The sequence below is a fragment of the Miniopterus schreibersii genome (assembly GCF_964146895.1).
Source record: "Miniopterus schreibersii genome assembly, chromosome: 1".
In the NCBI taxonomy this organism is placed as follows: Eukaryota; Metazoa; Chordata; class Mammalia; order Chiroptera; family Miniopteridae; genus Miniopterus; species Miniopterus schreibersii.
The window spans coordinates 188,043,400-188,058,113 of record NC_138101.1 but is presented as its reverse complement, the minus strand read 5'-3'; positions in this window follow the sequence as shown (position 1 = coordinate 188,058,113).

Genomic DNA, 14,714 nt, shown 5'->3' with positions numbered 1-14,714 from the left:
GAAGGCTTAGAAAAACATAGCAAGTAAATTTTTGATCTATAAGTGCCAAATTAGAGATCCAAGAAGGCGACCGACTAAGTGGAAGCTACACTGACACTCTCCCAGGACTAATCTGGATTTACAATTAAAACAGAAAACCCATCCTGAAAACCAACTGAAGGCGAGCTGAAGAGCACCCTCATAACCAAGAAGGAAAAGTGGAGACCAAACAGAGACTGGTAGGAAGTGCGAACGCGAGAGGGCTGATTGGGCTCCCACAGGCAGCAGCTGAAGGTCCAGAAAAATATCTCAGTTGTGGGGGTTCCCACTGAGGACTCTGGGGCCCAAACCCCAGGCTGGGCTTCCCAGCCAAGAGCACAGAACTGAGAGAGGTGCCCACATGACATCTGGCTGTGAAAAGAGGCCGGGATTCTGTCTGCGAGGGAGAGGCAGCTGGAAATGCAGGCACCGTCTTAAAGAACCAATGCACAAAGTTTCATGTATAGCCACTCACCTTGGGCTCCGGCAGAGGGGGAATGGAGTGGACTGGAGCTGTGTGAGGAGAGCCTGGGGAGAATCATTCGTCCACACTATGGGGAACATCTTTCTTCAGAGGCAAACTTTCGGCTTTTGCCTGAGGGGGAAGCAATTGTCCCAACCTTCTGGAAAGCCTCTTGCCCTGCCCAGAGGAGTTTCTACAGCCTGAGGCTTGTTAAGAGACTGATAACAACCAGCTGCCCCACCCTGTGGAGCTTCTACGGCCTGAGGCTCATTAAGAGGATCAGATTAACAAGTCTGCAGACTGAGGCAGACCTCAGGGTGCTTTGAGTTTTTGCCTGATCTGTTTTGGGACCTTGGCCTTAGAAAAGTACACTTTGGTGTGCATCTCAGTCCTTTCTAAACACATCCAGCCCCGGCAACAAGGACCTCAAGCCTGGGGGTGTTGATAGCCCCAAAAAGGGTACTCAGGGCCAGTCACAAACTGGGCCTGACATTGGCCTATACCAGAGAACCTCCAAAAAGACTGAGAAATCTAGCAGATCTACCTAACATTTAGCCAAAATGGGGAGACCAAAAAACAAGCACCAAATGAAAGAACAAGAGAAGTCTCCAGAAAAAGAGCCAAATGAAACAGAGATAAGCAACCTCTCAGATATAGAGTTTAGAATACTGATTGTAAGGATGCTCAACAGCATGAAAAAGGATTTGGAAATTATGAAAAATGGCCAGTGAGACATGAAGTATGACACAGCAGAAATAAAGAATACATTAGAAGGAATAAACAGAAGATTAGAAGAAGCTGAGGATTGGATCAGTGAATTAGAAGACAGGGTAAAAAAAATCAATCAGAGGCTCAAAAACAAAAAACAATTAAAAAACAGGAGGACATTCTAAGGGAGCTGTGGCACAGCATAAAATGTAACAATATTTGTATTATAGGAGTGCCAGGGGAGGTTGAAAGTAAGCAGGGGTTAGAGAATATGTTTGATGAAATAATAGCAGAAAACTTCCCTAACCTGGTCAAGGAAAAAAGCACAGAGGTTCTGGAGGCACAGAGAGTCCCAAGCAAGAAGAATCCAAAGAGGCCCATGCCCAGACACATCATAATTAAAATGTTCAAAAATCCAAGACAAAGAGAGAATCTTAAAGGAAGCTAGAGAAAAGCAAACTGTTACCTACAAAGGAGCTCCCATAAGGCTGTCATCTGACTTCTCATTGGAAACTCTACAGGTCAGAAGGGAATGGCATGAAGTATTCAAGGTAATGCAAAAGAAGGATCTGAAACCAAGACTGCTCTATCCAGCAAGATTATCAATCAAGCTGGATGGTGAAATAAAGAGCTTCCAAGACAAAAAAAAGGTTAAAAGACTTTATCACTACAAAACCAGCATTACAGGAAGTGTTAATGGGACTGCTATAATTAGACATAGAAATAAAGAGAATGAGAAACAACGATAAAGAAACAAAATGTCAGTAGATAAGTATCTTTCAATAATAACCTTAAATGTAAATGGATGAAATGCCCCAATAAAGAGATTATAGGGTGGCTGAATGAATAAGAAAACATGGCCCAACTATATGCTGTCTACAAGAGACTCACTTCAGAACAAAAGACTCAAACTGGATGAGAGTGAAGGGATGGAAAAATATTTTCCATGCAAATGGAAATGAAAAAAAAGCTGGGTTAGCAATACTCATATCAGACAAAATAGACTTCAAAATGAAGACCATAACGGGAGACAAGAGAGGTGATTACATAATACTAAAGGGATCAATCCAGCAGGAGGATATAACCCTGATAAACATATATGCACCCAATATAGGAGCACCTAAATTTATAAAAAAAACTTCTAGAGGACTTTAAGGGAGAGATCGACAGCAATACAGGCATACTCGGGGACTTTAACACCCCACTGACTTCACTGGATAGGTCTTTCAGACAAAAAAATCAACAAGAAAACAGTGACCCTAAATGACGCACTACATCAGATGGATTTAATCAACATTTACAGAACATTCTACCCCAAAGCTGCAGAATATACATTCTTCTCAAGTGTACACGGGACACTCTCAAAGATAGACCACATGTTAGGACACAAAACAAGTCTCTAAAAGTTCAAGAAGACTGAAATTATATCAAGCATCTTCTCTGATCATGGTGGCATTGAAACTAGAAATCAACTACAATAAAAACACTAAAAGACATTTAAACACATGGAGGCTGAAATGCATGTTTTTAAACAATGAATGGGTTACCAAAGAGATTAAGAAAGAAATAAAAACTTCCTGGAAACAAATGAAAATGGACACACAACAACTCCAAATCTATGGGACACAATGAAACCAGTCCTGAGAGGGAAGTTCATAGCACTACAAGCCTATCTCAAAAAACAAGAAAAACTTCTAATAGACTCTTTAACCCTACAACTTAAAAACTTAGAAAGGGAACAAGAAAAGCCCAGAGTAAGTAAAAGGAAATAAATAATAAAGATTAGAGGAGAAATAAATGACATAGAGACTAAAAAAACAATACAAAAGATCAATAAAACCAAGAGCTGGTTCTTTGAAAAGATAAACAAGATTGAAGAACCTTTAGCCAGACTCATCAAGAAACAGAGAGAGGACCCAAATAAACAAAATCAGAGACAAAAGAGGTGAAATAACTGAATGAACAGAAATACAAAGGATTGTAAGAAAATACTGTGAACAACTATATGCCTCCAAGCTGGACAACCTGGATGAAATGGATGAATTCCTAGAAAAATACAACCTTTCCAAACTCATTTAGGAAGAGTCGGAAAGTAAATAGACTGATAACTGCTGAAGTTGAAGCAGTAATCAAAGGGCTCCCAGCACACAAAAGCCCTGGCCCAGATGATTTCACAGGGGAGTTTTACCAAACATTCAAAGAAGAATTAACACCTATCCTCCTCAAACTATTTCAAAAAATTCAAGAGGAAGGAACATTTCCAAACTCTTTTTACCAGGCCAGCATTAGCCTAATTCCAAAACTAGATAAAGACACTACAAAGAAAGAGAATTACAGGCCAATATCCCTGATGAACATAGATGCTAAAATCCTCAATAAAATATTAGCAAATTGGATCCAGCAATATGTTAAAAATGATCATATACCATGACCAAGTGAGATTTATTTCAGGGATGCAAGGCTGATACAATATTCGCAAATCAATAACTGTGATACATCACATTAACAAATTGAAAGATAAAAATCACATGATCATATCAATAGATGCAGAAAAAGCATTTGATAAAATCCAACACCTATTTTTGATAAAAACTCTCAGCAAAGTGGGAATAGAGGGATCATACCTCAACATAATAAAGGCCATCTATGACAAACCTACAGCCAACATCATACTCAGTGGGCAAAAACTAAAACCATTTCCTCTAAGAACAGGAACAAGACAGGGGTGTCCACTATCACCACTCTTATTTAACATAGTACCGGAAGTCCTAGCCACAGAGATCAGACAAGAAGAAAACATAAAAGGCATCCAAATTGGAAAGGAGGAAACAAAACTGTCATTATTTGCAGATGACATGATATTGTACATAGAGAATCCTAAAGACTCCACCAGAAAACTATTAGATTTAATAAATGAATTCAGCAAGGTAGCAGGATATAAAATTAACACCCAGAAATTGATGGCATTTTCATACACCAATAATGAACTCTCAGAAACAGAAACTAAAAAAACAATCCCATTTACCATTGCAATGAAAAAATAAGATACCTAGAAATAAACTTAACCAAAGATGTAAAAGACCTTTACTCAGAAAACCACAGGACACTGAAAAAAGAAATAGAGGAAGATATAAACAAATGCAAAAATATACTGTGTTCATGGATTGGAAGAATTAACATCATTAAAATGTCCATATTACCCAAAGCAATCTGTAAATTCAATGCAATCCCTATTAAAATACCAACAGCAGCCCGGCCAGGCATGGCTCTGCGGTTGAGCGTCAACTTAGGATCCAGGTGATCGGGGTTCAATTCCCAGTCAGGACACATGCCCAGGTTGCAGGCTCAATCAATGACTCTCATCATTGATGTTTCTATCTCTCTTTCTCTCTCCCTCTCCTTTCCTCTCTCTAAAATAAATAAATAAATAAATAAAGATAAAATGCCAACAGCATATTTCACAGATCTAGAAAAAACACTTCAAAAATTTATCTGAAACCATAAAACACCCTGAATAGCCAGGGCAATCTTGAGAAAGAAGAACAAAGTTGGAGGGATCACAATACCAAATATCAAGTTACACTACAAAGCCACTGTAATCAAAACAGCCTGGTATTGGCACAAGAACAGACATATAGATCAGTGGAACAGAACAGAGAACCCAGAAGTTAACCCATGCCATTATGGTCAGTTAATATTTGACAAAAGAGGCAAGAACATACAATGGAGTAGACAGTCTTTTCAATAAATGGTGTTGGAAAAATTGGACAGATACATGCAAAAAAATGAAGCTGGACCACCAACTTATACCATACACAAAAGTAAATTCAAAATAGATGAAAGACTTAAATGTAAGACATGAAACCATAAAAATCCTAGAGGAAAACATATGCAACACAATCTCAGACGTCTCTCATAGCAATATGTTTGCTGATACATCTCCTAGGGCAAGAGAAACTAAGGAGAAAATAAACAAATGGGACTGCATCAAAATAAAAAGCTTCTGCACAGCAAAGGAAACCATCAACAAAACGAAAAGGGAGCCCACTGTATGGGAGAACATGTTTGCCAATTACACATCAGATAAAGGGTTAATATCCAAAATATATAAGGAACTTATACAACTTAACAAAAGGAAGACAAACAATCCAATTAAAAAATGGGCAAAGGACCTAAATAGACATTTCTCCAAAGAGGATATACAGATGGCTAAGAGACATATGAAAAAATGCTCAACGTCGCTAATCATCACAGAGAGGCAAATTAAAACCACAATAAGGTATCACTTCACACCTGTCAGAATAGCTCCATCAACAAGTCAACAAACTACAAGTGCTGGTGAGGTTGTGGAGAAAGGGCACCCTAGGACACTGCTGGTGGGAATGCAGACTGGGGCAGCCACTATGGAAAGCAGTATGGAGGTTCCTCAAAAGATTAAAAATTGACCTGCCATTTGACCCAGTGATCCCGCTCCTAGGAATATATCCTAAGGAACCCCAACCACCAATCACAAAGAACTTATGCAGCCCTATGTTCATAGCAGCGCAATTCACAATAGCTAAGATTTGAAAAAAACCCAAGTGCCCATCAGTAGATGAGTGGATAAAAGCTGTGGCACATTTACACCATGGAGTACTATGTGCTGGTGAAGAGGAAGGGCCTTTTGGCCTTTGGCACAGCATGGAGGGAAGTAGAGAGTATTATGCTAAGTGAAATGAGCCCATCAGAGAAGGACAAGTACCATATGATCTCGCTTATATGTGAAATATAATAAAATAAACTGATGGGCAAAGTGGATCCAGTAACATAGAAGCTTGGAACAAACTGAGGGATCTCAGAGGGAAGGCTGGGAAGGGGTGTGGGTGGGAAGAGATTAATCAGGGAACGTGTATGTTCATGGGCATGGCCCATGGACATGGATCTTGGTGTGGGGAGGGCCTGGGGGTGGGATGGATGTGGGGTGGAGGGGATCAGTGGGGTTAAAAGGGGGACATCTGTAATGGTCTCAATGATAAAGATAAAGAAACATTAAAAAAAAACAAAAAAACCCCTAAATAACATACTGTTTAGGATACAGAAAAGAATGTTCAATAGCAAGAGAGTAATGGGACTAGTCAGGTATATGTGATGCCTGGAAGTTTTTGGTAAATCTTTGTTGTGGGGATGTAGATGTTTATTATTATTATTATTATATTTATTATTATTTTTATTGTTTTTAAAAGAGCAATGGTTTATGTACTCTGTTGCATGTATAACTATTATTTTAAAAAATCAAAGAAAAGTTTTTTGGATATGTCTCTCAGTTGGATGGTAAGAAGGTGAGATAATTTTTGTGGAAATTACTTTTAGAAACCCAGAAATTTCAATTAACCTATTTACTTCACTCATCTTTGTAATTTGTAAAGTAAATATTAAATATACAAATATTAAATATATATTGGATATAATTTAAATCTAAATATTGTAATTAAAAGTGAATGTTTTCTAGTAAGAGGTTATTTTTAATGCAAAATTTTAATAGCTTACAAACTGAGAATCCTTTCATTCCTTAAAATAGATCACAAAACTATTCTTCATCTGTTCCTCTACACCACAGAATTTTTTGTTTTGTTTTGTATCTAAATAGCACCTGAGTATAGAGAGGTAGAAACCTTTCTTTTACTGCCTTCCTGATACGTCAGAGTGGTCTGGGTGTCTTAAAGACCTCACCTTATTGCCCTGCCATTGTGGCTCAGTGGTTTACCACCTATGAACCAGGAGGTCAAAGTTTGATTCCCGGTCAGGGCACATGCCCAGGGTGTGGGCTCGATCCCCAGCAGGGGGTGTGCAAGAGGCAGCTAGTCAATGACTCTCATCATTGATGTTTCTATCTCTCTCTCCTTCCCTCTCCCTTCCTCTCTCTGAAATGAATATATTAAAAAAAACACACCTTACTTTATTAATTTATAAATTCCTACAGATGACATTTACCACGTTATCAGGATAAACATATCAACTTAAAAAATTCCATCAGAAAAAACTGAATTTAACATAAATTCGCTCAAGTTCATCTTTGTCATTCTTTATATTCTCAATGAAGTATTTCCTTAAAATCAATTCTACTAGAAGGTATGATAAGAAACTTTTTGTTGTTTGTTTTTTAAATATATCTCCATTGATTTCAGAGAGAAGAAGGGAGAAGGAGAGAGAGATAGAAACACTAATGGTGAGAGAGTCATTGATCGGCTGCCTCCTGCATGCCCCTGACTGGGGACCGAGCCCGCAACCCAGGCATGTGACCTGACCAGGAATCAAACCTCGACCCCCTGGATCCCAGGTAGATGCTCAACTGCTGAGCCATGCCTGGCTGGGATGAACTTTTTATTTTGATTGCTTCAGGATATGGAGGCAGTTCAACATTTCATTCATGAATTCTAATCACACCACTTGTGAATAATTTATAATGGACTGGCCCAGGCCCAGGCTCCTGAGTTCTGATCATGCAATTTGATGATGATGAGGGTTTCCTTTCCAGATGGCACATCAAGGAAAGGAGGCTACTCTACTCACTTGATCTATTTTGCTAGAATAACCACAAGTTTATTATTAAGCTTTACCTCTTCATCAAGCTCTCATTACCTGTTTTACTGAGTGTCAAATTAGAAATTCCCATGTGGAGCCCATTTTTATAGGGGCATCAGTTAGATAGTTATACAGTAAGTCTTTAACAATTAGTCAGGCAACAGGAGTTTCAGATCTGAAAAGAGCCATGAAAAACATGGGAGAAGAGCATAAGCAAGAGAGAGGGAGAGAGAGGGAGAGAGAGAGAAATGGCTTTATTTATATTCTTCCATGGAAAGCATTTTGTTTCTGTAATTTACTCAAAGTGAACTGAGTCACAAATATGTTTTGAAAGCTAATACATGTCTTGGAACTGTGTTAGGTACTACTTTAAAATTCCTAAAGGGTTTCCCAAGAAATTTCTCTGTGATGTTACTTGACAGAGGTTTAAAGGCCTAATAACCTTAATAACAGGATTAAAAAAGATCAAACATGTTTGTTTACTACAAAATTTGGCACGGAGGTCGAAAGCTCATAGAACCTAAATAAAGGGGCTGAAGAAAATGGAAAAGAAGTTTGTTTGCTGCAGGACTTTTTATGACCATTGATACATGAATGTTTATTACAAATCTCCAAATGAAGTATATTTATGTGAGTTTTTTCTAAGCTTGTATGATTTAATAATATTTTTATGTCTTTTATTTATTACAGACAATATTTTGGACAGCAAATATTTCAAGGGAATATAATTTAGAATTATTGATGTAATAAAAGGTTCTGACTAAAGATTTGGTTTACTCCCAATTTTAGTAGAGACAAGACCAGGATTTGGACTTGGGTCTATCTGGGGTCAAATTTGGGTTGTTGTTATTATTATAGATATGTTACATAACTGAATCACTAAAAATTACATATATGTGTATAAAATACAATTTTGGGGGATAATATATTTGGATAATAATATACCATAGAGAGTATTTTGAGAATGACATTTAAGAATATAGTAAATTAATCAAGTTCAGTGCCTTTCCTGTAATAGAAGTTTAATACATTGTAGATTCTAGGATGAAGAACAGACATTCTAGCAACAAAACACAGTATTCCACATGCCAGTAATGAACCTCAGGACCCTATTGGCTTTCATGGAGCAGTAGTTTTAGCACCAGAGATATCAGCCATTATCTTTTTCATGTTTTCCGGGTTATATTATATATATTTAAATTTCCACTTTCCCCTTTGGTAACAGTCTTGAGTTATGGCTAATTAATCTTCTAGAATCTTCTTCCCCTGCCTAGCTCCTTCCAACGTCGTCCTTGGGTAGCACCTTGGTTTTGTTTTCTTTTTTTCTATCTCTCTCCAGTCCCTAGAATCTTTTTAAGAATTAACAAGTACAGTATATTGGAAGAATCAGATAGAGGCTCTTCCTGTTTCAAGTTCTGAGTAACCTCTCATTGCTCTACCTTTTCTCTAAGCATGGATTGCCTACATCCCCACTTAGTCAATTGTTCAAATAAATCAAAGCTAGTAATTTGGTGAAGTGCTGGTGGTTGAATCATATATGGCTATTTATGTTTTCAATATGGCAGAGCAAATAAAACTAGTAATATGACACGAAAACCTCATGCCCTGCATTTTCATGCATGAAGAGAAATTACCATCAAACGGATACAGGTTTATTTTAAGCAGAGAAGCAGGGACATGTGTACTGGTAACTGAAAAATGACAAGCCCAAATGAAAGGCAATAAGTGTTTGAGATCCCAGAAATGCAATCCAGGGGCACAGATTCAGGCAGAGACTCAAACTGTGTCCCATTTTCAGGGTGAGTTCAAGAAGTTTTTATGAAAAAAAGGAAAATAAGTACATAAATAGAAGAAAGGAATTTCTATTGGTGTTAATAAATGGGGTCATTCTGTAGCTATACATGGATGCTTACTGATTCTGCCTTCAATTAGAATATCCATATCCAAGAGTTCTTGTGGTCAGAATGTGTGCATTCCTCATAGCTTTACAAACAGTTGTTTGGAAGGCAATGCTGGTTTGGCCCAATAAAAGGTGTGTTGTAGTTCAAATGGTGCAAAGTTTCAAGGAATAAGTTGGGAAAGGCAGTTCTTCTGGAAAGGCTGCTCTAGCTCCACTTTTAAAGGGCTCCACTGATGTCAGCTTGTCTGCATTCACTACTCTGAATATGAATGGCATTTAACACTAACATCTTTACCTTTTGCATTCTATGGTTCAACAATTGATTATTGGCTACTATTATATATATCGGACACTGAAAATAAGAAAAACATTTTTGAAATAATGTTGGATATTTTAAACTTAAATCATACTTTTAACCTACAGAGGGTTATACCTTCTTTAATGAGTTAAATGACTTTCATATTGTTAGTTGGTGAACTGAATTATTTCTGTAACATGCACATATCATAACAATTCAAGTGAAAATTGGATGTGATTGAAAAATCTCACATGAAGAAATACATCTTCTCAATACTCTTTAGCAAGAAACTGTTTTAAAGGTCATTGGTTACAAATTCTATAAATAAGTGCCCAAATTTGGAAAAGTCAACATTTATCTAAATATATTTATTATATTTCTGCTGGAGATAAAGATGATAATGACAAAGAGAGACCAACATAAAGTGAGTGAGAGAGAGAAAGAGAGGCAAAGCAAGTTGAATTGAAGGTAAGAGACCTTGATGGGGAGAGAAACATTCTTATAACTTGGGAAGGAGCTATTGAAGTCATATGGCCTCATTAATCACCTTCTGCCAAAATCTTAACAAAACCTCAAGCCATTTCCAAAATAGTCTCTTTGTGCTCAAGACATAAAAATGACTATAATGGTCAAATTCTTAACTTTCTGCTAAATTCCCTAGAAGTAGTCAAGAACCCAGCTGTCAAAAGGCTATACAAGGGAACCTATTAAAAATAACAAACTAGGATCTATTTAATTATATGGTATGTTAGTAACTGCCATTGAAAAACAAAATTGAGCAGGATAATGTCTGAATAAGTGTTAAATTAAGAAAGGAGAGTTGTGCTAATGAAAAATTATCTCATTAGCAATGAGTAATAACATAATTTGAAAACATTTATACATGACCCAAGAAAAACAAATGTGGAAGCTTGGCTTTCTGAACTGGTGAGAGTTTGGCCAAACCTTATTTAGACTGGACCAAAATTTGGTTCCTTTCCAGGCTTTGAAGCTGAATCAACACAGACAGACTGAAGTGTAAATTTGGGGGGACAATTATCTATAATTTGGATTATTACATATCCTTTTCCAAAGTCCACTGTATAATTTGGACTTAACTTTTTTTATTCCCTCTGTATGATTATTATCTGGAATGAAAGAAGGTGTTAATGGTACTAGAGGGACCATGGGAGTAGTCCAAAGTCAATCACATTGGTTTGAAAACAAAAAATCCAAAGAAACTTTATGTTGGAGAAATGAAGAAACTGACACTTATGGGCACTGATTTTATTTCCCAAAAAGTAATATGTATTTTAAGGTTGGTAGGGTGAAATTATTTTTTGAACAAAAATTGGGGCATATGGTTGGACAATTTATTCCCTGTGAAATATTTATAAGAACAGGTTTACAATCTTATAAAATTAAAGCACAATTAATAAATCACCTTTATTAAAAATGTGTATACTGTCAACCAGAATACAAACTTATTATGTGTAGGGATTCAACTTGGTATCACCAGGTCATAGGGCCTGACATGTAGATTTCACACCATTGTTTTGAATTTTAAATAAAATCTTGCAGGAAATTAAAAATTTCCTGGAAACCCAAATTATTTAGTCAGTTCAAATTTAGGCATTCAACTCAGGCTTAAAATAACCCCTTTTTTGTTGCCAAAGTGTTCCTTGAAGGGAGCTTTCCTCCTGAATTGTGTGAAGAATTGCAGCAATTATCCATTTCACACAGCTCAAGTCTAAATGCAGCAAGATAATGGACTGAGACACAGCTAAATTGGACCATACACCACTTTACAGCGGCTGTTATAGATCGGCATATGGTGTTGCTTGGTTTATACAGCTACTGCAATCCATATCCTTTTAAAACATATAGGAGGAAAGTCGTGGAATTTACTGCTACCAGTCTCTCGGGATTACAGGACCACCCACCATCCCCATACCTCTCACTGCTCTTCTGACTGCTTACCCAGTGACACTGGAACTGAGACTCGCTGAACCTCTTTAATAGGAGAAACTCTCCCTGAATTTAGTTTCAGCAGTGACTTTAATAATCTGAGTTTTGATACTCCTTGCTCTGACCTAAAACTATATATATATTTTTTTCTGATAAAACAAGCTTTATCACTCTGCATTCTGTTTCTCCTTTGGTTTTTAGTCCCTTAAAAATAATTCAAACTGAATGAATCTTTTCTAGGCAAAGGATAGTCTAATATCAAATAAGCTAGTTGGATGAGATTTAAAGACACTTGAAAATTAAAGACAAATTCCCATAGAATATACTCATAAATATATTATTTCATATTGTTTTAAGAAAACATAGTTCAAAATGTAATCAGTAAATGTTCTTGTTAAGAGGTCTGTGTTTTAAACAACGACAAAAAATTAGTATAGACATTTATACTTCTCATTTGATTATATATAATATATATATATCATATATATCAATACAGTAAATGAAGAGCATAGAAAATAGTAAAAGACAAACTATGCTAATGCTTCTCTAGGAATAAAATCGGTACTTAAAATATATGCATTTGAAAATATTTGGCTATGGAATATAATGCCTGTTTTAAGGTTTTTCATTAGATTATCACTTCCACCTACTTCTTGGCTACCTGGTTTAGTTAGCATACATTTTTATATGAATTTGGAAAATGCTGAGGATTTAACAAGCTCCTGAAGTAGTCAGCTTCCAATGAGAGAATGCATGCAGGCTCATATGTCTCACCTCATGGGCATATTTTGATTGTTAACAATGCTTTAAGATAATACATTGGCTTACAGGATTACTGTTAACCTTTTACCAAAAGTTTCCTATCACAACATATTCTATCACTCATTCATAGCAGTGTTGTAGTTTGTAGGGCCAACGGGGCTCCGGCAGGGAACTGAGCTAGCTTTAGACATTGATACTTGTGAAATCCATGGAGCACCGCTAAAATAAGTTTAAGCATCAATTCATAGTAGTAGGATATGTGACAAAAGGAAGGAAATCAAGAGTTTAGGTGATGAGGAGACAAAGCTCAAGTGCACAGCCTCCACCTGCTAGAAAAAGCAAGGGATGTGTTCTCCCCTAGGGTCTTCATAGGAAACTGAACTCAGTGCCCTCCAGGCTGATCTTGGGCTTCTGGCCTGCAGAACTCTGAGAGAATAAATGTATGTGGTTTAATGCCACTCTATGGGTGGTAAGATATTATAGCAACAATAGCAAACTAATGCATAAATGTAAACACTTTTTGGGGAGTGGGAGAGAAAACCCAAAAGAAATTCAGATGCCTGTAGACATAGTCTCTTTTTCTTTTTGAGAAGAAACATGGAAAAAAATATGATGGTATATATTACATATTTCCACAAAGTCTGGCATCCACACTGTTCTGGGAGGGAAATGTTTTAATGCCATTTGACATTATTCCAACATCTCCTCCTCATTTCTATTTAATTCTAAAGGATCAATCTAATCTACTCATGGGCCAGAAATCCTTAAAATGTCATATTTATATCTTCTGTTTGAGATAACAGGTCATCATAAAATCTGCTTTATTTATTATTTGGGATACACATTTGAAACTTCATAAGATAAACTTCCATTGTTGAACTCTGATTATCAATTTCAATAAGAAAACTTAGGAAATACAATTTAATTGTTGTCTGGGAGTCAGGAAGTGTGGTTTCTAGCTGCACTTAGTGTGTGAGTAAAAATCAATAAATCCCATCATTTTGCAGTATTCCAACTTTTTAATAAAATGATTTGAACTGATTGTGACTAAGGCACCTGTCATCTCTAAGGTATATTATGCCATGAACTGACTGTGAGCATTTTTGTTTTTAATCCCAGGAACAGTTATAACATGGTCTTCAAGGGACAAAGCAAAGAGGCTCTCTGAGAATCTGGGGAGAATCTGTACCAAAGTACTGAACCCCAGGATTGTCCTTCGCCAAGGTTGCCATGTTCCAAGAGTCATACAGCATCTGCTGTGGAAAAGAAACTGCCATCACAAAGTTAGGAGCCAGGGTGATGGAGAGGGGGAAGGAGGCATTGGATGAAGGTTATTATTATTATTAATTGAGCATTTGTTTGAGCAAGTGTAGACCAAGCCCATCAGTGTAATATTTGCAAATATTTTTGAGAGAGCTAAATCAGTTATTATGAGAAATATAGCCTATTTAAGTAGGCTTATCTTGTTTTTCCTGTTATTTTATTTATTTACTTATTTATTTTTGGCTTAAGTTCTAAGATTTCTTTTCCAGATGAAGCAAAATTTTCAGCCACCTTGTAGTACTTTGTAGCTAACTCACAGTAAATTTTTCAAAACTTCAAATGTTTCTGGTATGTTTCTTTAAAAAGAACAAAAACATTGAAAATTTTAAAATACAAGACATTTTCGGTCAAAATGTCAAAATAAAAAATCATGGATTACATCATTTGACTTGAGGTAATGAGAATATTTTAAGGAAACCTTGGGTTGCTTTCGTGAGTGGGTGGAAGGACAGGACAGCTTGGCAATCAAAGTTACCCTCCCTCTCACTCCAGAAAAACTAAACTTTTCCCACACTACTGCAAAATGAAAGGAAGGCAAAGGGGAGCTTTCTAGTAGTAGCAGGTGTATCCACATTGCTGGTAAGAACAAGCCTTTTAAGTTAGGCAGCCTAGGTGTGAGTCTCAATATGCTTTCTCCTTACCTGTAGCCAGGGACAACTTTATAAAATCTCTCTAGGGATTGGTGAAGTCAACCTTCCAGATTTGCCACTGTGAGGCTTAAATGTAGTGATTCA